The following is a 26,600-nucleotide window of genomic DNA, read 5'->3' on the forward strand; positions in this document are numbered from 1 at the left end:
TAAATATTCTGGTGTGCTAGTGTGTGTACTGACTGGCACAGTCATGTAGGACCCGAGCTATTGCTTTGTTGTTACCTTATTTTTGTGACACCTGGTTACAACAGGGGCGTCACATAAGACCAACTGAAAAAAATTATTTTAAACTCAGAAATATTGGCCTACTGAAAAGTATGTACAGTAAATGCACTCATTACATTGTCGAGGCTCCTTTTGCATGAATTACTGCATAAATGCGGAGTGGCATGGAGGCGATCAGCCTGTGGCACTGCTGAGGTGTTATGGAAGCCTAGGTTGCTTTGATAGCAGCCTTCAGCTCATCTGCATTGTTGGGTCTGGTGTCTCTCATCTTACTCTTTACAATACCCCATAGATTCTCTATTGGGTTTAGGTCAGGCGAGTTTGCTGGCCAATCAAGCACAGTGATACTGTGGTTATTAAACCAGGTATTGGTACCTTTGGCAGTGTGAACAGGTGCCAAGTCTTGCTGGAAAATGAAATTTCCATCTCCAAAAAGCTTTTGGCAGAGGGAAACCCGAAGTGCTTCACAATTTCCTGGTAGACGGCTGCACTGACATTGGTCTTGATAAAACACAGTGGACCAAAACCAGCAAATGAAATGGCTCCCCAAACTATCACTGATTGTGGAAACTTCACACTAGACCTCAAGCAGCTTGGATTGTGGCCTCTCCACTCTTCCTCCAGACTCTGGGACCTTGATTTCCAAATAAAATGCAAAATTTACTTGCATCTAAAAACAACACCTTGGACCACTGAGTAACAGTTCATTTCTTTTTCTCCTTGGCCCAGTTAAAATGCTTCTGGCGTTGTCTATTGGTCATGAGTAGCTTGACACAAGGAATGCGACAGTTGTAGCCCGTGTCCTGGATACATCTGTGTGTGGTGGCTCATGAAGCAATGACTCCAGCAGCAGTCTACTCCTTGTGAATCACCCCCAAATTTTTGAATGGCCTTTTCTTAAAAATCCTATCAAGGCAGCGGACATCCGGGTTGCTTGTGCACTTTTTTCTACCACACTTTTTCCTTCCACTCAACTTTCCATTAATATGCTTGGACACAGCACTCTGAACAGCCAGCTTCTTTAGCAATGATCTTTTGTGGTTTACCCTCCTTGTGGAGTGTCAGTTACTGCCTTTTGGGACATCTGTCAAGTCCCTATGATTGTGTAGCCTACTGAACTAGACTAAGGGACCATTGTTAATGTTTAAGAAGCCTTTTCAGGTGTCTTGTGGCAATTATTCTAATTTTCTGAGACAATGACTTTTGGGTTTTCATTAGCTATAAACCATAGTCATCAACATTCACAGAAATAAACACTTGAAATAGATCACTCTGTTTGTAATGACTATATAATATATGTGTTTACCTTTTTGTATTGAAATACTGAAATAAATTAACTTTTTGATGATATTCTAATTTATGAATACTTTATCAAGGCAGTTATATGTTCAATGTATAGTTGTAGTACCCTCAGTTTTTTTTTTGTAATGCATGTAATTTTCAATAAGGTGCTAATAAATTCTTGTGGCACTGAATAAATTACTGCAGTACATGAATGTAATACAAACAGCTGTTGCATAAATATGTCCAATTATTATACATTTGATACTTAAGCAAAATGTTATATTGGTTAAAAAGATTTTACACTTTAAAGGGAATTGCAACAGGTGTTTGCTACCTCATCTGACAGCAGCATAATCAAGGCAAAGAGACTCTGAATCCAATGATGTATCCCTTAGATTACTGGCTGCCGCTGTTCTGACACAATCAGAATTTTTAGATTAAGCAAAGCAGCAGAGCTGAGAGAGCTGTTTTGCCCACACCAGGCTCTTTATAGAGATTAACACAAAAATTAGAAGAAAATACCAAAATGTATTTCTGTTCAGAAAACTACTAGGATATATCACAGATATTTACAAACTCGATATACCAATAAATACACCATACCTCATCAAATCACGAGTCTTTATTGATGACATATTAAAAACTTAAATCACAAAGGACAAAAATAAAAATATTATTATTAATAAAAATACTGGGCATGGAGAGCAAGTCATACTCCAATTAACCATAAAGTTGTATTCAAATATACATAAGGGGGTTATAACTATTTAAAAATGGTGGTAATCAATATAACAATCTAATATATAAACTTGAGTGTACAGTCAGGGCCAGAAATATTTGGACAGTGACACAAGTATTGTTATTTTAGCTGTTTACAAAAACATGTTCAGAAATACAATTATATATATAATATGGGCTGAAAGTGCACACTTCCAGCTGCAATATGAGAGTTTTCACATCCAAATCGGAGAAAGGGTTTAGGAATCATAGCTCTGTAATGCATAGCCTCCTCTTTTTCAAGGGACCAAAAGTAATTGGACAAGGGACTCTAAGGGCTGCAATTAACTCTGAAGGCGTCTCCCTCGTTAACCTGTAATCAATGAAGTAGTTAAAAGGTCTGGGGTTGATTACAGGTGTGTGGTTTTGCATTTGGAAGTTGTTGCTGTGACCAGACAACATGCGGTCTAAGGAACTCTCAATTGAGGTGAAGCAGAACATCCTGAGGCTGAAAAAAAAGAAAAAATCCATCAGAGAGATAGCAGACATGCTTGGAGTAGCAAAATCAACAGTCGGGTACATTCTGAGAAAAAAGGAATTGACTGGTGAGCTTGGGAACTCAAAAAGGCCTGGGCGTCCACGGATGACAACAGTGGTGGATGATCGCCGCATACTTTCTTTGGTGAAGAAGAACCCGTTCACAACATCAACTGAAGTCCAGAACACTCTCAGTGAAGTAGGTGTATCTGTCTCTAAGTCAACAGTAAAGAGAAGACTCCATGAAAGTAAATACAAAGGGTTCACATCTAAATGCAAACCATTCATCAATTCCAAAAATAGACAGGCTAGAGTTAAATTTGCTGAAAAACACCTCATGAAGCCAGCTCAGTTCTGGAAAAGTATTCTATGGACGGATGAGACAAAGATCAACCTGTACCAGAATGATGGGAAGAAAACAGTTTGGAGAAGAAAGGGAACGGCACATGATCCAAGGCACACCACATGCTCTGTAAAACATGGTGGAGGCAACGTGATGGCATGGGCATGCATGGCTTTTAATGGCACTGGGTCACTTGTGTTTATTGATGACATAACAGCAGACAAGAGTAGCCGGATGAATTCTGAAGTGTACCGGGATATACTTTCAGCCCAGATTCAGCCAAATGCCGCAAAGTTGATCGGACGGCACTTCATAGTACAGATGGACAATGACCCCAAGCATACAGCCAAAGCTACCCAGGAGTTCATGAGTGCAAAAAAGTGGAACATTCTGCAATGGCCAAGTCAATCACCAGATCTTAACCCAATTGAGCATGCATTTCACTTGCTCAAATCCAGACTTAAGACGGAAAGACCCACAAACAAGCAAGACCTGACGGCTGCGGCTGTAAAGGCCTGGCAAAGCATTAAGAAGGAGGAAACCCAGCGTTTGGTGATGTCCATGGGTTCCAGACTTAAGGTAGTGATTGCCTCCAAAGGATTCGCAACAAAATATTGAAAATAAAAATATTTTGTTTGGGTTTGGTTTATTTGTCCAATTACTTTTGACCTCCTAAAATGTGGAGTGTTTGTAAAGAAATGTGTAAAATTCCTACAATTTCTATCAGATATTTTTGTTCAAACCTTCAAATTAAACGTTACAATCTGCACTTGAATTCTGTTGTAGAGATTTCATTTCAAATCCAATGTGGTGACATGCAGAGCCCAACTCGCGAAAATTGTGTCACTGTCCAAATATTTCTGGACCTAACTGTATGTGTGTGTGTATGTCCGCTAATGGAATCCGCACCGTCGCATTTACAATCACAAAATTTTGCACAGACGCCCCATGTGACTCAGGGAACATCATAGACTAGGTTTTGACAGGAAAATTTAACCCCGCACTTTACAGTTACTCTCCAAAAAACCTGCCTCCATTAAAGTGAATGGAGCTGCGAGCTACAGGCTATTAATAGCAGCTGTGATTGGTTGCTATAGGAACAAAGGAAATTGTTAGAATAAGAAGCTTATGTGTGAGGTAATATGATGTCAGTGGGGAGACGGATAGAGACAGAGAGACAGACTGAGAGACAGACAGACATAGGCACAGACAGACAGGCACAGACAGACAAGGAAAGAGACAGAGACAAACAGACAGAGATAGGAAAAAAAGCCAGCTAGACAGAAAGAGACACGTGGAAAGAACAGAGATAGACACAGGAAAAAGGCAGACAGACAGAGACAGATAGACAGAGAAAGAGACCGAAGCAGACAGGGAAAGAGACAGACAGGGGAAAAAGGCAGATAGACAGGGAAAGAAACAAAAAGGGAAAGAGACAGACAGGGAAAGAGACAGGCAGGGACAAAGACATACAGAGACAGACAGTGAAAGAAACAGATGGGGAAAGATACAGACCTCGAACAAGACAGACGGGGAATGAGACAGATGGGGAAAGATACTGACAGACAGACACAGAGATAGAGACAGACAGACACAGAGAGAGACAGACAAAGAGACAGAGAGATAGACAGACAGACATGTATAGAGACAGAGACACACATAGATAGAGACAGACAGAGACAGACACACACAGAGACAGACACACAGAGACAGACACAAAGAGAGACACAGACAGACACAGGGACAGACAGACACAGAGACAGACAGAGACAAACAGACAGAGACAAACAGACAGAGACTGAGTTAGAGACAGAGAGACAGTTACTATCCCTTGCAATGCCCGGGTACTACAGCTAGTATTACCATATAAATAACCAATAATGCATTCAATGCCATTATATCATAGTGTGAAGCCCCTCTCACCTGCAGGTCGCCTCAGGGTCTTCACGTGCAGGAAATCTTCCGGCAACAGGTATGTCAGGTTAACTTCAATGGAAATCGTGACGCCACTCTCGGTAATTGTGGTCAGGCGGTGACCGCCACTGCAGTTTAGAGAGCGTCTGGGGCTGATGGTAAATGCAGTCTGGTGTTATGGCCTCCCAAGAGTGAGGCTGGCCCCAGGGGCTCAGGTGTAAGTGCGTGTAGAATCACAGGTCGCAGAAGAACTCACACACAGGCAGCAATGTCTTTCAGGGTTTTTACTCACTTTTTGCTGGTAGAGTGAGACAACCCAGGCGATGCTATGATGAACCAGCTGGAACCGGGTATCCCTCAGGCTGATGTAGGGGTGACTGCTGACTCGCCTTCCTAGCACTTCTTTTGTTTCGGATAACCCCTAACTTGAAGTATTGCGGGGTTCACCCAGGGAAGTCGCGACTGCCTTTCTCCCCTTTCTGACCCATTTGCTGACAGCGTGGACCAAGGATAAGATGGCTCCAGGCTCGATCCTCTTTATGGGCCCCCTTGTTGCTGTTTATGCTGCGGGTTCTGTGATGGTTGGTGTAGGACTTGTTGTCCACCCCACCAGCAGGTTTAGTAGGTAGTTATACTTGAGCCTACTTCGCGAACCTGTTTCTCCTGCGTGCCTAGTCCTCCAAAAGTCTCTGTACACGACCAGCTGGTTCCCCTCAGTGTCCTCCAGACTAGCTGATTTTCCCCAGCATCTTTCCTTCCAACTTCTGTCACTAAACTCCCCCGCCAGCAGCCACTACAGGTGCAGGGTCTGACTAGTGTCCTGCTCTTCAGCTCTACACCTCAGACTCAGCTGCTCCACTCCTACTCCTCTGACTGCCACTGCACACTCCCTGTCTCCAGTCCCACTACCCACCACTAGCTGAGACTGGAGGGCTACGCCCCCTCCTGGGTCTACCCAGCGGTCCCCTTTAAGCTGTGTGTGTGTGTCCTGGATACTTTGTGTCTGTGCGTACACACCCTACTCAGCCTTTGGGATTACCTGTTTGTACTGACCCAGCATGGGTGCAGTACTCAGTTGTGCCTGACCAGGTCAGGGGCGCCACATTAGCATTATATGCATAGTATCATTCATCAGTAAACCCACCCCATTAATAACATCACATAGATAAACCTGATGCCATGGTATACAGAGTATGACACTGCTCCCCCGCCACGCACTCCAACACGCATTTAACAACTACTTCCTGAAGAAGAATACTTCTGTGTGTATTCCAATGATGATAATCACTAGGTGATAATGCCTTTAGTTTAAGTAAACAAAAGCACATGGCCTGATAAGAGAGGTATAGTTGATTTTTGTTTATTTACCCTCTATAGCATCCTGTCCTCAGATAATATAGCAAAAACCTCCTGACAGATTCACTTTCAAAGAGGAGGATGCAAAAAGTTTCCTATTATGAAAAATAACAAACTCAGATAGCATTGAACCATGGAAAAGGATATGGACTGCACATTACAAAATGTATACATTTGTCTAAACAAAAATTTACAAATCTGAACATGAGGTTCTTAGTTGAGATTTTGTATGAGGCCCACTGCCATGTCACAGGTGAACTTATTAATGGATCCCTAACCGTAAAGGTGTGTCATCATGCGTCGACCCCCACTGAAGCGATACTGCACGATCAGGGGGAGTGAGTAAGGTTTCCACAGCACCAATGCTGCAAGTAAACACCCTATGGCTCCAGATCACACCACTCACAAGCAGAGCATTACATTACAAGAATGGTTGCCACTCTACGTAAATGCTATCTATTATTATACATTACAAAAAAAATGTTTGGGGTCCACTTTTGTAAAAGTGGAAAGCCCCTTTAAAGAAAATGTAAGCTCCAAATTTTTAATTACAATTGGACTGAAGGGGGCTTTACACGCTACGATATCGTTAACCCCTTCAGCCCCCGGGCACTTTCCGTTTTTGCGTTTTTGTTTTTTGCTCCCCTTCTTCCGAGAGGCGTAACTTTTTTATTTTTCCATCAATCTTGCCATATGAGGGCTTGTTTTTTGCGGGACGAGTTGTACTTTTAAATGAAACCATAAGTTTTACCATATAGTGTACTGGAAAACGGCAAAAAAATTCCAAGTGTGGAAAAATTGCTAAAAAAGTGGGATTGTACAATAGTTTTTGGGATATTTTATTCACCATGTTCACTATATGGTAAAACTGATGTGTGGGTATGATGCCTCAGGTCGGTGCGAGTTTGTAGACACCAAACATGTATAGGTTTACTTGTATCTAAGGGGTTAAAAAAAATTCACAAGCTTGTCCAAAAAACGTGGCGCACGTTTTGCGCCATTTTCCAAAACCCGTAGCGTTCTCATTTTTCAGGATCTGAGGCTCAGTGATGGCTTATTTTTTGTGTCTCGACCTGACGTTCTTAACGGTACCATTTTTGCGCAGATGCTACGTTTTGATCGCCTGTTATTGCATTTTGCGCATAATTTGCGGCGACCAAAAAACGTAATTTTGGCGTTTGGAATTTTTTTGCCGCTACGCCGTTTACTGATCAGATTCATTGATTTTATATTTTGATAGATCGGGCATTTCTGAACGCGGCGATACCAAATATGTGTGTATTTTTTATTTTTTTAACCCTTTAATTTTCAATGGGGTGAAAGGGGGGTGATTTGAACTTTTAGGTTTTTTTATTTTTTTTTAAATTTTTTAAAACTTTTTTTTTTATTTTTTTTTTTATTTTACTAGTCCCCCTAGGGGGCTATTGCGATCAGCAATCCGATCGCTCTGCACTATCTGCAGATCTCAGCTACAGAGCTGAGAACTGCAGATTTGCTGCTTCACTTTCAATGCCGGCTGTATTCCGGCATTGAGAGGAAGTGACTCATGTTAGCTACAGGCGTCATCAAATGACCCTGTGCTACCATGGCAACCGCCGAAAGTCACGTGATCATGTCACATGACTTCCGGTGGGGGCGGGGTAAGTCACTGTCATGGCGGCGCCCATATACATATCGCTGCCAAGACTTTGGCAGCGAAATGTTAGGGGTTAATGGCCGCGGGTGGAAGCGATTCCACCCGCGGCTAGCAGGCACACATATCAGCTGTTGATAACAGCTGATATGTGCGCCGATCGCCGCCGCCTGCCGGCGGCAGGGGGCGGGGCTTACCGGCACACGATCCATGACGTATCTAGTACGTCATGGGTCGTTAAGGGGTTAATGTTTTATCGTCGGGGTCACGTCGTTAGTGACGCACATCCGGTGTCATTAACGGTATTGCAGCGTGTAACACTTACCAGTGACCTTAAAAGTCCTCCAAAGTGGTGAAAATCGTTCACCATGGAGAGGTCGTCCTAAAACGAAAAATTGTTAATGGTTGTTTATAGATGTTGTTCCTCGTTCCTGCGGCAGCACACATCGCTGTGTGTGACACCGCAGGAGCGAGGAACCTCACCTTACCTGCGTCCCGCCTGCAATGAGGAAGGAAGAAGGTGGGCGGGATGTTCGTCCCGCTCATCTCCGCCCCTCCGCTTTGATTGGCTGGCCGCGTAGTGATGTCGCCGTGATGCCAAACGCACCTCCCCCTTGAGGGAGGGATTGTTCGGCAGTCACAGTGACGCTGCCAACCAGGTAAGTGCGTGTGACGCTGCCGTAGCGATAATGTTTGCTGCGGCAGCGATCACACAATATCGCATGCACGACGGGGGCGGGTGCTTTTGCGTACGATATCGCTAGCAATTGCTAGAAATATCGTAGCATGTAAAGCCCGCTTTATTCTAGGAACAAACAGATTAAAAGCTTCAATCTGGAAGTGTGAAGAGGGTACCATGACAAAGAATGGTCCCCACCTTTCCAGTTGTTAGGAAATTGCAGTGCATTGCTACATACATACTTGCAAGGGTTCAAACTGCTGGCTGTGCAGATTCATCTCGGTCCACTGCTGCAAGGGTTAAGTAGTTTGTCTGGACGTCTAACTCTGGAGGAAAAGCCTGGTCACAGCTGTTCTGAGTTTCCCCATTGACCTCTGCTATAAATACTGCCCTCTCAGCTCAGGGAGTTGCCAGTGATACCTTTGCTATAGCTAGCCTCTAGATTGAACTTGTGAGCTGAGGACATGGAATTCATTTTGGGAGCCGTAGCCGGAAATTCCTGCATTGAAGTTGTGTGGTGCTTTCCCTTCCTTTATTTCCATTTCAGTTTGCCTCACTTGTCCATTCCACTTTACTCCTTCCCGTGATTTGTAGTGCCTTGTACAATTGCTGCTTCTTTTACCCCTGTCTGTTTTATCCTCCTTGTGTGTTTAACCTAGAGCTAGACTAGTGTTCCTGCTGCCCTGCACATTAGACAGGGTTGTGTTCAGGTAAAGACAAGAATAGGAATATGATTGCCAAACGGGGAGAAAAAAAATCTGTCTAGGGACATCAAGGAGTGCACGGCTGCTGTGGGTAAGTATCAGGGGTGCCCATCCCTATCATTCCCTAGTGGCAGTGTATTCCTTTTCCCAACTTGCCTTGTGTCGACTTGGTGGAGCTGAGAACCAGGAGCTGCCCTGGAGTGGAAATGGTGGCTATCATCAGACATGTCCATCTTCACTATCAGAGGATCTGGTGAAGACTGGGTAGGCACTTAGTCACACCTCCTCTCGGGATAAACCTGGTTCTAGGAACATTGGATCCACGTCTATCTCTCTCCACTCCATCACTGTACCATAACAGGAAGCTATTTTTCCAGACTTCCACATAAACATACACACTTTAGGCCACTTTACACGCTGCGATCCTGCTAGCCAGATCACTAGCAATCGTACTCGCCCCTGTCGGTTGTGTGTCACGGGCAAATCGCTGCCCGTGGCGCACAACATCGCTCGGACCAGTCACACTACTTATCTGCCTAGCGACGTCGCTATGGCCGGCAAACAACCTCCTTTCTAAGGGGGTGGTTCGTTCGGCGTAACAGCGACGTCACTAAGCAGCCGCCGAATAAAAGCGGAGGGGCGGAGATGAGCGGGACGAACATCCCGCTCACCTCCTTCCTTCCTCATTGCGGGCAGCCGCAGGTACGGTGAGGTTCCTGCGGTGTCACACATAGCGATGTGTGCTGTCGCAGGAACGACGAACAACCTGCATCCTGCAGCAGCAACGATATTTGGGAAATGGACGTGTCAATGATCAACGATAAGATGAGCATTTTTGATCGTTAGCGGTCGCTCGTACGTGTCAGACCCAACGACGTCGCTAACGAGAACGGATGTGCGTCACGATTTCCATGACCCCCAACGACATCTCCTTAGCAATGTCGTTGCGTGTAAAGGTGCCTTTAGATGAGAATATGTGAAGAATTGATCAAGTGTGAGAAAATCAAGCATGGCTGACACTTCATTCCCAACAACTGCCATTGGGAGAGAGGATAACTCAATACACATTAGGTTATCAAGCTCTTTGACTGAATTTTGCCTAATGTTTGTGGGCAACCTATATGGCCTGATATATGGAGGCATAATAAGGCAAAACTTCTATAGGCCCTCGCTAAAGCACCATTTCCCTTCCATTTTAACTCCGCGTGGTCACTTACAGCCTTTACTCACATGGCTCTACTATATATATATATACCCTCAACTTTAACAAGATTCCCAGTGCCGGCATTGGCCACACAGCCCCAAAGCATGATGGAACCTCCACCAAATTTTACTGTGGGTAGCAAGTGCTTTTCTTGGAATGCCGTGTTTTTTTGCCTCCATGCATAACACCTTTTTGTATGACCAAACAACTCAATCTTTGTTTCATCAGTCCACAGGACCTTCTTCCAAAATGTAACTGGCTTGTCCAAATGTGCTTTTGCATACCTCAAGCGACTGTGTTTGTGGCGTGCTTGCAGAAACGGCTTCTTTTGCATCACTCTCCCATACAGCTTCTCCTTGTGCAACGTGCGCTGTATTGTTGACCGATGCACATTGACACCATCTGCAGTCAGATGATGCTGCAGGTCTTTGGAGGTGGTCTGTGGATTGTCCTTGACTGTTCTCACCATTCTTCTTCTCTGCCTTTCTGATATTTTTCTTGGCCTGCCACTTCTGGGCTTAACAAGAACTGTACCTGTGTTCCTCCATTTCCTTACTATGTTCCTCACAGTGGAAACTGACAGTTTAAATCTCTGAGACAACTTTTTGTATCCTTCCCCTGAACAACTATGTTGAATAATCTTTGTTTTCAGATCATTTGAGAGTTGTTTTGAGGAGCCCATGATGCCACTCTTCATAGGAGATTCAAATAGGAGAACAACTTGCAAGTGGCCACCTTAAATACCTTTTCTCATGATTGGATACACCTGCCTATGAAGTTCAAAGCTAAATGAGGTTACAAAACCAATTTAGTGCTTTAGTAAGTCAGTAGAAAGTAGATAGGAGTGTTCAAATCAAGAAATTGATAAGGGTGCCCATACTTTTGCACTGGTCAAATTTTGTTTAAATGTGGATTGCACATTTCCTGTTAGTACAATAAACCTCATTTCAATCCAGAAATATTACTCAGTTCATCAGTTATTAGATATATGAAACTGAAATAGCTGTTGCAAAAACCCAAATTGTTATCAAGAAAAACGGTTAACATTAATAGGGGTGCCTAAACGTTTTCATATGACTGTATATAGTACAGACCAAAAGTTTGGACACACCTTCTCATTCAAAGAGTTGTTTTTATTTTCAGGACTATGAAAATTGTAGATTTACATTGAAGGCATCAAAACTATGAATTAAAACATGTGGAATGAAATACTTAAAAAAGTGTGAAACAACTGAAAATATGTCTTATATTCTAGGTTCTTCAAAGTAGCCACCTTTTGCTTTCATTACTACTTTGCACACTCTTGGCATTCTCTGGATGAGCTTCAAGAGGTAGTCACCGGAAATGGTTTTCCAACAGTCTTGAAGGAGTTCCCAGAGATGCTTAGCACTTGTTGGCCCTTTTGTCTTCACTCTGTGGTCCAGCTCACCCCAAACCATCTCGATTGGGTTTTCAGGTCTGGTGACTGTGGAGACCAGGTCATCTGGCGTAGCACCCCATCACTCTCCTTCTTAGTCAAATAGCCCTTACACAGCCTGGAGAGGTGTTTGGGGTCATTGTCCTGTTGAAAAATAAATGATGTCCAACTAAACGCAAACCGGATGGAATAGCACGCCACTGCAAGATGCTGTGGTAGCCATGCTGGTTCACAATGCCTTCAATTTTGAATGAATCCCCAACAGTGTCACCAGCAAAGCACCCCCACACCATCACACCTCCTCCTCTATGCGTCACGGTGGGAACCAGCCATGTAGAGTCCATCCGTTCACCTTTTCTACAAAGACGCGGTGGTTGGATCCAAAGATCTCAAATTTGGATTCATCAGACCAAATCACAGATTTCCACTGGTCTAATGTCCATTCCTTGTGTTCTTTAGCCCAAACAAGTCTCTTCTGCTTGTTGCCTGTCCTTAGCAGTGGTTTCCTAGCAGCTATTTTACCATGAAGGCCTGTTGCACAAAGTCTCTTCTTGACAGTTGTTCTAGAGATGAGAAGGTGTGTCCAAACTTTTGGTCTCTACTGTATGTATATATATATATATATATATATATATATACTAGCTGTACTACCCGGCTTCGCCTGGGTTAATAACTGTTAACAAAATAGAATGTATTAACATTCCCGGGATAGAATGTATAAATAGAATGTATTAACGCCCGGGATAGTAGTAACTGTCTCTCTGTTTCTCTCCCATTCTCTGTCTGTCTCCCCCTCTGTATATATATATCTGTCGCTCTCTCTATCTCTTTGTCTGTCTGTGTCTTTCCCTGTCTGTCTCTTTCTCCGTCTGTCTCAATCTCTTTCCCTGTCTGTCTATCTCTTTGACTGTCTGTCTATCTATCTCTGTCACCTTCCCTCTCTGTCTCATTCCTTCTCTGTCTCTTTCCCTCTTTCTCTTTCCCTGTGTCTGTCTCTTTCTCTCTTTACCTGTCTTTGTCTGTCTCCTACCCTGTCTGTCTCTTTCCCTGTCTGTCCGTTTCCCTGTGTCTGTCTCTTTACCTGTCTGTGTCTGTCTCTTAACCTGTCTCGTCTCTCTATTTCTGTCTCTTTCCCTGTCAGTATGTCTCTTTGTCAGTGTCTGTCTCTTTGTGTCTGTCTCTTACCCTGTCTATGTCTGTTTATTACCTTGTCTGTGTCTGCCTCTTTCCCTGTCTGTGTCTGTCTCTTTCCCTGTCTGTGTCTGTCTCTTTCCCTGGCTGCATTGTGACACGCCAACATTCCATTTAAGGGCGTGCCTGCGCATTCTTCTGAAGTTCTGGCTGCACTGTGGCTCCCAGCTCCATTCGCTTTAATGGAGGCAGTTTTTTTGGTGAATAACTGTAAAGCGCGGGGTTAAAATTTCCCCTCAAAACATAGCCTATGACGCTCTCGGGATCCAGAAGTGTGAGTGTGCAAAATTTTGTGACTGTAGCTGCGACGGTGGAGATGCCAATCCCACACACACACACACACACAGCTTTATATATTAGATACATATATATGAAGCTATATGTTTATGCTCAATTGCAACAATTGGCTTCATGTATGCTGAGGTAAAATCAAGTAATTTCTTTAAAGAGGTTGTCCACTACTTTAACATTTATGGCCTATCCTTAGGATAGGTCATCAATGTCTGAACTGTTGGGGTCCGACACCCAGCCCCTCAGCTGTTCTCGGTGCCAGCAGCGGCAACCTGTGGCTGGAAATGATCAGTTTAGAGCTGCCCTGTCATTTGATAGCAGCCCCAACTGGGTGCTGCACATCCACCTTCGATTCAAATCATTAGGAGGTGGATGTGCAGTACCTGGCCGTGGACACTATCAGAAGACTGAGCAGCTCCAGAATTTCTGGCCACAAGCTGCCAGCACCAAGAACAGCTGATCGGCAGGAGTGCTGGGTGTCGGACCCCGGCCGATTAGACATTGATGATCCTATCCTAAGTTTAGAAAAAAAATTAAAGTAGTGGACATTAATGCAATTTCATTGATTCCTAATGGAAGAAAAAGTATAAAGGGACCAAATCAGATTTTTTTTGCATTGTTGAAAACTGACCTTTTCTTTTTTCACATTATTGATAAAGGATTAGACTACTTTGCCAAATGCGATTGGTGCAGAAGTATTTCAAAAGTTGGAAGAGGCGTCATATTTACTCAGATTTTAATATTATTACAATTCATTTGAACATCAGAAAGATTTTAGGTTACTACACAAATGTCTACATTGTATGCGCACATAAGCCATTCCAGGGTCACTAAGAGATGCCAATTGCAGTCTATGAAGAGGGAAGGAAGAGGAGAGTGATTGACAGAAGCAGACAGAAGGTTCTGCAGCGCCTAGTAACTGTTTTATCTTATTCCTAATGTCCTCCATTCTGCTGCTGCTACTGAACATGTGGGAAGTAGAGACAGTAGAATAGGACTCATGTCTCTGAGGATTGTATATAAGGGGACGTCCTAGTAGCTAGTTTCTACCACCTAGCTTATTGGCAACTAAAAAATTAGAGCCAGAACCTGTAGAGAGGAAATGACCAGGAAAAGGGTTACTCCTCTTGCACGCCTGACAGCTTATTCCGATAAGTTACCTAAATCGACAGGTGAACGTTTAGGATCATTCCAGATTCAACACATGCCATATTAGCATCTTCATAGTTCACTGAAAGATTTCTAAAAGAAAAACGGCTCTTAAGAAGAATTATGGTTGGAGACAACGGGAAGATCATGATGGTCAACATGGTGAACAACATCTCGGATACTTTTATATAACTATTATCATGTTCAGGTTATATGTTATTTTATTTATATTTTTATACATCATATTATGCAATGCACAGAAGATAAAAAATTATTCCATAATGCAAAGAGCAGCATACAAAAGGAAAATATGTAAATGTGTTACTGAAAAACAATTTCTCCTTCCCGAGACTACTGTTCTTTCTCCATACGGCTGGTATACAGTGCATGTTGCCCAGTCACATATTCATTATAACATCATAAGGACTGAGAAATCAATTAGATATACAAGTCAATGAAAGACAGCATAGATGAATGTTACTATAAATTAGCACAAGACATTAGTACACAATGCAATTACATATAATTTAGCACATATAACACACTTAAATCTTCAGGTAAACAATACGTCTGATACATATTGACTGTGCTGACTAGGGACAGATAACAAATTGTAGCATTAAAGGCATTGACATTTTCTTGTCCAATTAGTGATTCTGTTATTTACAGTTATTGACTTGAAAGAAGATATTAGTCCAATAAATTGTTCCAAAGTTAGGTGCACTTGATGGAGATTGAGAGTAAAGATTGAATGAAGGTTGCCAGTCATTGAACCTTCTGCAATTACAGAAAGAGAAGAATTTTCTGTTTTCCAAAACCAATTTGTTAACCTCATTAAAGAACTTGATGATGTCAGCATTATTACACACACTGTCTCTCTTTGTCTTTTTAAATAAGGAGTGGACATTGAGTCAATGCAGGCTGCACCATTATTATTCCATCAGTTTGAAATTAAATCAAATAGGGGACACCTATCTTTCTAAAATCAGAGAATATCAGAAGTCTATATACCTAGTTAATCTATGTACTTACATACAGTGGCATGCAAAAGTTTGGGCACCTCTGGTCTAATTTACTGTTATTGTGAGCAGTTAAGCAAGTTAAAGATGAAATGATCTCTTAAAGGCAAAGTAAAAGATGATTTCTTTTGTATTTTAGGCAAAAAAAATAATAATCTTTTACATGGGCTGATGCGTATTCGAATAGCAGAGGAGAAGGGGTTAACGCCGCGCATCAGCCAATTGAAAAACGTAGAGTTGTTGATAAATTAATAGCATTTTTATTCCATAGGTCTACGCGTTTCAAGGTAGAACCCTCTTCCTCAGGACCAGATAAAAAAGATATTAATTTATCAACAACTCTACGATTTTCATTTGGCTGATGCGCGGCATTAACCCCTTCTCCTCTCCTATTCAAATACTCATCCACGAAGGGCTGCGGCAGATGCCATTATCTCATGCTTTGCAGTAGTTGTGAGTTTCACAACCACACTAGGTGAGTGTATATACTTTATATATACTCCTGTTTATCTGGTAATACCCTATCAGCGCTTCTTTTTCTAGTTTTATTACTACATGGGCTGATGGAAAAGTTTGGACACCCTGCAACCCTTTTTGTAGCCAGCTAATAGTCTTCCAATTCTTGTTTGAGGGATTTCTATCCATTCTTCCATGGAAACGTTTTCTAGCTCTGTTAGATTCCTGGATCTTCTTGCATGCTCTGCTCTTTTGAGGTCTATCTACAAATTTTCAATGAAGTTTATATCAGGGGACTGTGATGGCCATTGTAAAATCTGCAGCTTGTGCCTTTTGAGGTAGTCTATTATGGATTTTGCCATGTGTTCTATTTGTAGAAGCCATTCTCTTTTCAACTTCAGCTTTTTTACAGATAGTGTTATGTTTGCATCAAGAATTTGTTGAAATTTCATTGAATCCAATCTTCCCTCTACCCATGAAATATTCCCCATGCCATTGGCTGCAACAAAAACCCAAAACATGATTGATCTATCCCCATACTTAATGGTTGGCGAGATGTTCTTTTCATGAAATTCTGTGCCCTATTTTCTCCACACATACCTTTGATCATTGTGACAAAAAAGATTTATTTTAACCTCATTTGTCCACAGGACTTGTTTCCAAAATACATCAGGCTTTTGCATACTTTTAACTCAGAATTTTGGTGAAAACACAGGAGAGGTTTTCTTCTGATGACTTTTCCATGAAGGCCATATTTTTGTAGCTTTATCTGAACAGTAGAACAATGTACCACAACTCCAGAGTCTGCTCAATCTTCTTGAAGGTTGTTTGCAGTCAAGCAGGGGTTCTGATTTGCCTCTCTAGCAATCCTATGAGCAGCTCTCACACAAATTTTGCTTGGTCTTCCAGACCTTATCTTGACCTCTACTGTTCCTGGTAACTGCTATTTCTTAATTACATTTCAAACTGAGGAAAGCACAAAATGAATATGCTTTGCTATCTTCTTATAGCGTTCTTGTACTTTGTGGGCTTCCTCCATTTTCATTTTCAGAGGGCTGGGCAGGTGATTAGAAGAACCCATGGCTGCTGTTTTTGGCGCAAGGTTAGAGGAGGCTGAGTTTTTATAAACTGTGAAATTTGCATCACCTGGCCTTTCGTAATGAGGATAGTAAACAACAAGCCATACCCCTTTACAGGCTAATTAAGGTCTGAAACCTTAGTCAAAGTTATCTGAGCACTGTAACGCCTGCCTGGATCCACAGACTCAGACCGGCTGTAATGCACAGGATCGAGGGAAGCCACTCACCAGGCAGGACCCCCAGAACCCTGAAACCTTTTAACCCCTATACAGGGATTTGGAATTACACAGGGCCTTGGAGATCACTACCTGGAAGGATGCAGTCTGAGAGAGTAGTCGTCAGGCAGGGTCAAACCAGGAATTGCGGAACAGGGACAGAATCGGCCGACAAGGACGTAATCAGAAAATGTAGCAGAGGTCAAATCCAGATCGGGCAGCGAAGTACAAAAACAGCAGGCAGGAGGGTAGTCAGGAAACAAGCGGTAATCAGCACATGAAATTACAGGACAAAACAGGAGCCAGAATTCTCAGAACTATCTCTGGCAGAGGTTAGCAGACAGGAGGGGTATTAAAAAGGGTGTGGTGTCTTCCCATAGGCTGTAGCTGCATGATGGTACTTCAGCTGGGAGACACCCGCCACCTACAGTCAGCCAGTGGCACTGCAGATCCCCAGGAAACCCAGACCAGTGGATGAGCGGAGCCTGCGCCCACCGGCGCCGCTGGCATTGACTCCTTTCCCACCACCAGCACTATCCACGGCAGGAACACGGCGTCGCCTGGCGATCGGAGTAGAAGTCGATGGAGCGGACTCCGGTGATGACGTAACAAGCACACAAATCTCCAAGGGTACTCACACTTTTCCATCGACTGATATTCCTTTTTGTAATTTAAAATGTAAAAGATGAAAAAAATTAATGTCATCTATAACTTTATGCCTTTTAGAGATCATTTCATCATCAACTTGCTTAACTGTTCACAAGAACAGTAATTTTGACCAGGGGTGCCCAAACTTTGGAATGCAACTATATGTGACACTGAACATCAGCAAATCCCTATACCTGTATCAATATACAATGGTCCAAACTGAAAGGTTCGATGGTGCACGTAGGCCTCAGAACTTAAAGGATTTGTCCATTACTAGGACATCCCCTTTACATTCTCCATGTTTGTCCCCATTAAAATAAAAAAAGCTTATAATCACTTCATGTGCCGGCGCCGCTCCAGATTTGTCAATTCTCACATTCCCGGGGCTCTTGTGAGGTTGTTACGTCATTCAAGCCCCACGACTAATCACTGCCATCTTCTGTCACCCCACCTTCGAACATATGAGCAATAAACAAAAGGTGATCTGCAGCTCTAACTTCCTATTGATTACTTTTATGTCTGAGGGCATGGTGAGTTTTTTTATTTTACATAGGGAATGTGAAGGGGTTGTCCTAGTAGTGGGCAACCCCTTTAAGCAAAGCTTTGTGCCCGCTAGAGATACTAAAACACAGTTTTACTGACACAAATTGGTATCACAAGTATGGAAGCACAAAGTCTATTCCCATCCAAGATATTCAGATTCTCAGTCAGTTCACCTTTTTTTGTAAATCAAATTTTATTCATTTGAAAAAGGCATCTCCAAATCATGAAACATTTATGGACATATATGAACAATTAAAAAAGAAAAAACAATACTTCCCTTATTATATAAAAATTTTAACAGATGTCTCTATTACTCGCACTGAATATCCATATCCAAATATTAGGCGACTTCCACATAAACAGTTCCGTGCTAAATTTGCAGAGCTTTATACAAAAAACACATTATTAGACAAATAGAAAAAGAAAAAAAAAGGAAAGGGGAAGAAAAGAAAAATGGAAGGGAAAGTGTAGCTAGGTAAAGGGAGAAGAAAAAAAAGGAAAGAAGTTGAGTCTCGTCCGGATGACCACCCCAATCCAAGACAACACAAGACCTTCTGAAAAAGAGTTCTACTGACAAGAGGAGAGTTAAGTTATCCGACCTCTATGAGTTCAGTCATTGAGCTATGTCCAGGGAGTCCCGGAACATAATCCAGGGCGACCACGTATCAAATACCTTGTCAGACCTACCAGAGGTCTGGCCTATCAAATCTTCGATCCTGAATATGTTGTTAATCTCCAACACCAGTTCAGCATGTGATGGAGACTTCTCCTGTCTCCAGTTCCTCGGGATCAGCCTCCTAGCAACGGACAATATATGTCTAAGTAAGTCCTTCTTGTACTTGGAGACCGAGAACTCACTTAGGGATAGCATTGACAGCTCCGGTGTCGACGCTACAGGAAATAAAAATCGTTTGTTGGCTAGATTAATGGCTCCATCCCAAAAAAGTTTTATTCGCGGACATGACCACCACACATGCAGAGATGTGCACTTCTCCTTTAGGCATCTCCAGCATACAATCAAGTCCAGAGGAAATATAGAGCCGATGTACGCGGGGCACCTGTACCATCTAGACAGTACCTTGTAATTCCTTTCCTGTGACACTGTACAAGGGTAGGACTTATGAGTAAACTGATGTACTTTGGCACACTCCTCCGCACAGAAGCCTCTGCCTAAGTCCCGTTCCCATTTAGTCAAGAAGTGAGGCTTATCGCTGCCTGCCCCAGGCATGCCTTCCTGAAGCATCTTATACAGTAGTGATACGGTATGGTCTGGAGGGTCCTGTCGGAGACAGAGGTTCTCAAATGCGGTATGTGAGCGAAAAACAGCTTGGCGCGGCAGGGATCTAATAAAACTACCTATTTGCCTATGAAGGAACCAAGTGTCCACAGAGGCTTTCCCTAGGAAAAAAGTCTTGTAAAGGTCTAATACCTGTTTGGGGTATGAAGTCAGAGATAATCGGGTGCTCGGACCTTGGCTTGTGTAGGAAAAAATGACTGTGTGCCCCTGCTGGGAACGATGGGTTATCGTATATGGTTGTTAAGGGTCCCGGGACGGAAGATATATAATGTGGTCTGCTACACCTTCTAAGAAAGTAAAGCAGATTTCTAGTGATGAGGGGGACTGTGTTCCTTACTGGCCTTACAGAGGACCAGAGAAGTGCCATGGGGCTGGATGTGTACTGAGAAAATTCTGCTTCCACCCAGTTTTTCGTCAACCGGCCATGGAAGAGGTCTAATATGCATGTTCCCATCGAGGTATAGTGATAAAGGTGAAAGTTCGAAAGACCCGTGCCACCCATTGACCTAGATCTGCTAAATAGAGAATACGACAAGCGGGGATGCTCATGTGCCCCAGTTCAACTTTTTAACCCAGTTTTAAGAGAAGTCACCCAAATGAATCAACAACTTTATAACATGAGATTGTATCACGGATCCCTGTTAGTGATGGGCGATCCTAAACTGTAAAGATCGGGGATTGTACCGACCACATAGTGATCGTGTACACAATCCCGATCACAAGCTTTCCTGGAAGCTTGTGTTATAGATTGGGTCCAGATCAGGTCCAGGGGCTGTAAAAAAAATAAATAAAAGCACATTATTAAAAAAAACATTATGATCATACTTACAGGTCCCGCGATGTGTCTTGCAAACTCTGTCTCCCGGCTTCTGCTTCCGCGTCCGATCATTGCTGTTCCCCCCGGTAAGCACCACTGCCTAAAGGACCTTCCATGATGTCATAGCCATATGACCACTCTGGTGTGAATGTTGTGTAGACATTGGCTTACAGACTAGTCAAATGACTATGACGTTATCAAAGGTCCTGTTAACTGAACTTTGACTGTCAGTGTGCGAGTGTCGCATCACATCACAGCGCACAATCTCCTGACAGGAGTGGTCGGCTGCACGTATTTCCATGCAGCTGAGGCGCTCCTGTCCTGAGAGCGTCAGGCTGTGTGGGGTTATGCAATGTGAGACGCAAGTGCAATCATAGCCTCACTGTCAGCCTGCTTCTCACTCTGTACAGCAAGAGAATACTGATAATCAACAGCTGGGTGGAATTTGAGCTCCTGCTGGGTCCAAAAGGAGGAGAGATGAATTCAGCAGGGAAGCTACCTATACCAATGAATACTGACAGTAGCAACAATGGAAAGTCAGGGAGCTTTCTGCGTGGCCAGACGCTGTGAACTTCGATGGCAAGAAACTTCTTGACTGTCTGTCACACATGACACACCCATGACACTCAGCCTGGTCTGGGTTAGAAAAACATGGTTTTCCATCCTGATTAATGTGCGCCCCCATAAAAATAAAAAAACATATATTCCTCTCCGGTGCCACACACTTTCAATGATGTCAGAACTTGCATTCCTGGGGTCCACGTGACATTGTCATGACACACAAGCCCCGCAACCAATTAGCACCGGCTTCCCTTTGCAGTTTAAGTAAGTCCCAGAGTTTAGCTGAGTTTGCAGGATCCACCATGCTCTGACACATTTCCTATGATTTATGCCAGAAATTAGTGCAAATTATAAAAAAAAATTAACTTGTTAATAAATTTAGCCAATCTTACCCAAGGGCATTGCTCTGTATGAAACACCCATATAAGTACAGTATATCCCCCCGCAAAGTCTCAGTGAACAAATTCCCTTCTTTCAGCACAACATTTCACTCTCGTATGTATCAACAGCAAGGAGTGTACTTCATAAGCTCCCTATCATGGTAACAGCATTGCAGGCAGTAACAATAGGATCAATTCCTTGTTATCGTAAGACATAAGTGAAGCCATGATAGAAGACAACAGTGCAATACAAGGAGTCCTCTATTAATTACATAAACGAGAAGCTTTGAACCTAACTTATTCTTCTTTTTGCAGGTTGTAATTTAGTAACAGCTAATATATAGAAGACACATAATACAATGCTGAAATGTAACTGACACATGATATATAATATAAACTATAAATAAAATCTGAATTAGTAATAAAATAAAAACAATACTCCTAGCGACATATATACGAATCCATAACCTCTATACTGTTGATAACCCAAGGTACATGTGGATCTACTGTATTTTAAGTGTTCCTCGAATTAAAGAGGTTCTTCAGGCATTTCATACTGATGCCTTTGCCTTAGGCTAGGTCAATAATATCTGCTCATTGGGGTCCACAGTCTGATCAGCTGTTATCTCCTACAGTGAACCGAATGTACACATTTGAGGAAACTGCACTACACAGTTCCATTTAATATTATTGGTCACTGCTGGATACTGCAGAACAAATCTTATTCAGAGACATCTGCAGCAGCAAATTAGCACTAAATATGCAGATTTGGAAAAAAGAAAAACACTACTGTATTTTTCGTTTTATAAGACGCACTTTTGTTCCCCCAAATTTTGGGGGAAAGTAGGGGGTGCGTCTTATAAACCGAATATACGAATTATATACTGCAGGGTCCAGGGGAGGTGGGGGCCGCTCTGGAGCGGTGCTGGGGGGGCTGGTAGAGGCTTGTGAAGCTGCGGGCGGCAGCGTTTGATCTCCTGCACCCGCTCATATAATATGTACAGCCACTGTCCACCACTGTGGTGCTGAAACTGCATCAGGCAATGGGCTGGGGGAGCTGCGCATATTATATCTGCCCGTGCTTACCTTTGATCACACATGCCCCCCCTGTGTTAGCTATGGCCCCCATGCTGCTGCCCATGGTAAAATAATAAACTCTTTACTCACCTCCTCCAGTCTGCCCGGTCTCCCTCCTGCTGCTATGATCAGGCACGCAGAGATGTCATACTGCTGTGCGGATCACATGACCGGGATCGTGAACGAGGAAATGCAGGAGGCCGGAGCTCAACCCCGAGGAGGGGTACACAAGGGAGCACAGTGCTGGAGAACCAAGAAATGCAGGAGGCCGGAGCTCAACCCCTAGGAGGGGTACACGAGGGAGCACAGTGCTGGAGAAGGTAAGGAAAGAGTTTATTTTACTAAAAGCAGCAGCATAGGGCAGCGTGTGTGCCAGCCACAGGGGGCAGCGTGTGTGCCAGCCACAGGGGGCAGCGTGTGTGCCAGCCACAGGGGGCCAGTGTGTGCCAGCCACAGGGGCCGTGTGCCAGCCATAGGGGCCGTGTGCCAGCACAAGGGGGCTATATTCAATATAAGGTGGCCATATCCAGATTAAGGGGGCTAATTTTAGGATGGGGGGGCTATGAGGACATATACTCTATATGATTTGTTAGACGGACGCTGGCATTATAAGACGGACCCCATTTATTAAAAAAAATTCTCTATTCCTTCAAATTTGGGGGTGCGTCTTATAATCCGGTGCGTCTTATAAAGCGAAAAATACGGTAATTGCACAAAATTTAGAAATAAACATTTCTGACATGCAAAAACAAAACCCCCAAAAATTAGTGACCAATATAGCCACCTTTCTTTTTGATGACACTCAGCAGCCTACCATCCATAGATTCTGTCAGTTGCTTGATCTGTTTACGATTAACATTGCATGCAGCAGCCACCACAGCCTCCCAGACACTGTTCTGAGAGGTGTACTGTTTTCCCTCCCTGTAGATCTCACATTTTATGAGGGACCACAGGTTCTCTATGGGGTTCAGATCAGGTGAAAAAGGGGGCCATGTAATTATTTTTTCATCTTTTAGACCTTTACTGGCCAGCTAGCTGTGGAGTAGTTGGATGCATGTGATGGAGCATTGTCCTGCATGAAAATCATGTTTTTCTTGAATGATACCGACTTCTTCCTGTACCACTGCTTGAAGAAGTCATCTTCCAGAAACTGGCAGTAGGTCTGGGAGTTGAGCTTCACTCCATCCTCAACCCAAAAAGGTCCCACAAGTTCATCTTTGATGATACCAGCCCATACCAGTACTCCACCTCCACCTTGCTGGCGTCTGAGTCCATCCCTCTGGCCCATCAAGATTCACTCTCATTTAATCAGTCCATAAAACCTTTGAAAAATCAGTCTTAAGATATTTCTTGGCCCAGTCTTGATGCTTTATCTTATGTTTCTTGTTCAAAGTTGGTCGTTTTTCAGCCTTCCTTACCTTGGCCATGTCCCTGAGTATGGCACACCTTGTGCTTTTTGATACTCCAGTAATGTTCCAGCTCTGATATATGGCCAAACTGGTGGCAAATGTTATCTTGGCAGCTTCACGCTTGATTTTCCTCAATTCATGGGCAGTTATTTTGCGCCTTTTTTGCCCAACACACTTCTTGCGACCCTATTGGCTATTTGCCATGAAACGCTTGATTATTCGGTGATCATGCTTTAAAAGTTTGGCAATTTCAAGACTGCTGCATCCCTCTACAAGACATCTCACAATTTTGGACTTTTCAGAGCCCGTCAAATCTCTCTTCTGACCCATTTTGCCAAAGGAAAGGAAGTTGCCAAATAATTAAGCACACCTTATATAGGGTGTTGATGTCATTACACCGCACCCCTCCTCATTAAAGAGATGCACATCACCTGATTTACTTAATTGGTAGTTGGCTCTCAAGCCTATACAGCTTGGAGTAGGACAACATGTATAAAAAGTATCAAGTGATCAAAATACTAATTTGCCTAATAATTCTGCACACAGTGTACTTACCAGTATCTTGCACAGCTGTAACACTACTTCCAGGGCAGCTCATTAACCTCATGCATATGCATTTCTTCCCCACCAGCAGTCTTGGTATCTGTGATTGGTTGCAGTCAGACCACACCCCCACCCTGTATGACAGCGTGTGATTGCAACCAATCACAGGCACTGTGTGTGTCCCTATTGTGGTGTAAAAATAAATAAATTGGCGTCTGTTGTGCCTCATACTGATTGGTGGAAGATAGCGCTAGTGGCACCATACACCACCAATGTTTTCGCCAATGTCTGCGATACAGATAGTGGTGACATTGAGCAGCAGCGGCAACCAGGCAGCAGGCATGGTGCGGCCCATAGTCCACTGTTTTCAGCCCTTCAGCTGTCTTGGTCTGCACCTTGGCCAGCCCTGAGCAAATCTATTGCAGTTTTCAACGGGACTGTTAAAGAAATTTGATATCACACACATCCCATGAGGAACCACGCATACTCTATTGAGGTTAATCCACTGGGATTGTTTACTCACATTCAATGTCACTCAGATTAGACTGTTATAACTATGAATAGGTAGCAACCTACTTGTATTGCATTATATTATAATTTCATATTTTACATGTTCACTGATACATAAATTATTTTTGTTTCATCTTATGAATTCCACAAGGGACCTGTAGTAATATCATATTTTATTGTATATTATTTTATATATTAAAATTTAATAACACTTTTTCATCTGCCCAACACACTTCTTGCGACCCTATTGGCTATTTGCCATTTAATTTATAATATTTGTATAATCGTACTGATCTAGAGAATCATAAGGCCAGGTCAGTTTTACTATATAGTTAACATAGTAAATAAGAACCCGCCTAAAAACAATTGTGATACTGTATTTCACTTTTTTTTTTGCAATTTCGATGCACTTAAATTTCCCACTTTCCACTGCACCACATGATAAAATGACTGTTGTCATTCAAGACCAAAAGTACAACATGTCCCGCAAAAAAGCAAACCCTCATATGGCTATATGAATAGAAGAAAAATATATATGTGGCACTTGGAAGAAAGGGAGGAAAAAAAAACAGAAAATAGCGGGTCATGCGGTGTTCAGGTCCACACCTAGAGTTTCGCGGCGGCGTTGGACTCTGTGCAGATTAGTCCGGTAGGCAACCTGATGTCTCCTAGTTGTTTAGCCTCAGCCGGGCATCGGCTGAGACTTTTCCACTGCTTTCCCGTACTGCAGGAGTTAATTCCTGTGGACTGGTGTGTGGCTATTGGAGACTCAGGTTGCTAATTCCTATTCAGCTGTCTTCTCCTATTTAAGGCTGGGGAGTTTTCTGCTGATAATAGCTTCAGCTTATGCTCCTGTGATTCCGGTTTTGTGGCGAACCTATATTTCGTGACCTGTAGTTTGCTGTTTGAATAGGATGGAAGTTTCCCCGTTGTGCGTTTACTTCCTTCCTTATACTTTATTCCCTCCCATATATGTATAGTCTCTCTTTTATGTTTGTGTGTACACGTTTTCTTTTTTTCCCCTGTTCATGTCATTTGTGGGGTTTGTTATGGAGTGTCCAGCCTGCCCCAAGAGTGGAGGAGAGGGGGAGTAAAAATAGGGTTCAGGCAGAAGTCAGGGTCACACTGGGGCTCAGACCTGGCTACCATCAAGCCTACCTCTGAGGTAAGCGACAGTGCGAGACAGTCTGAGATTTAATATAGTTGTCCCTATTTTGTAATTTTAAATCCCGTGATAATAGCCTGGTCATGAAGGTGTTAATTGTGTATGACCCTTTTTAAGACATGTCTCATCTAATCAATGTGTAACTAAAAAAGAGACATAATTCCTTCACCAATCTGATATTAATATTCAATTTTGACTAGACAGAATCAGTGGTTGGGGGCTGAAGTGCTTCTTTGAACAACTCCACTTTGAATCCACCTTTTCAATTATGAAGTGTGGATTTATAAGAGCTGAGGCGAAGGGTTAAGTCTTTTCAATTAAACATTTGAAAAAGTTCCACTTTCTGGAGAGATGAGAAATGTGACTGAAAATTGGATTTTTTTC

This window comes from Anomaloglossus baeobatrachus, chromosome 2 (assembly GCF_048569485.1).
Source record: "Anomaloglossus baeobatrachus isolate aAnoBae1 chromosome 2, aAnoBae1.hap1, whole genome shotgun sequence".
In the NCBI taxonomy this organism is placed as follows: domain Eukaryota; kingdom Metazoa; phylum Chordata; class Amphibia; order Anura; family Aromobatidae; genus Anomaloglossus; species Anomaloglossus baeobatrachus.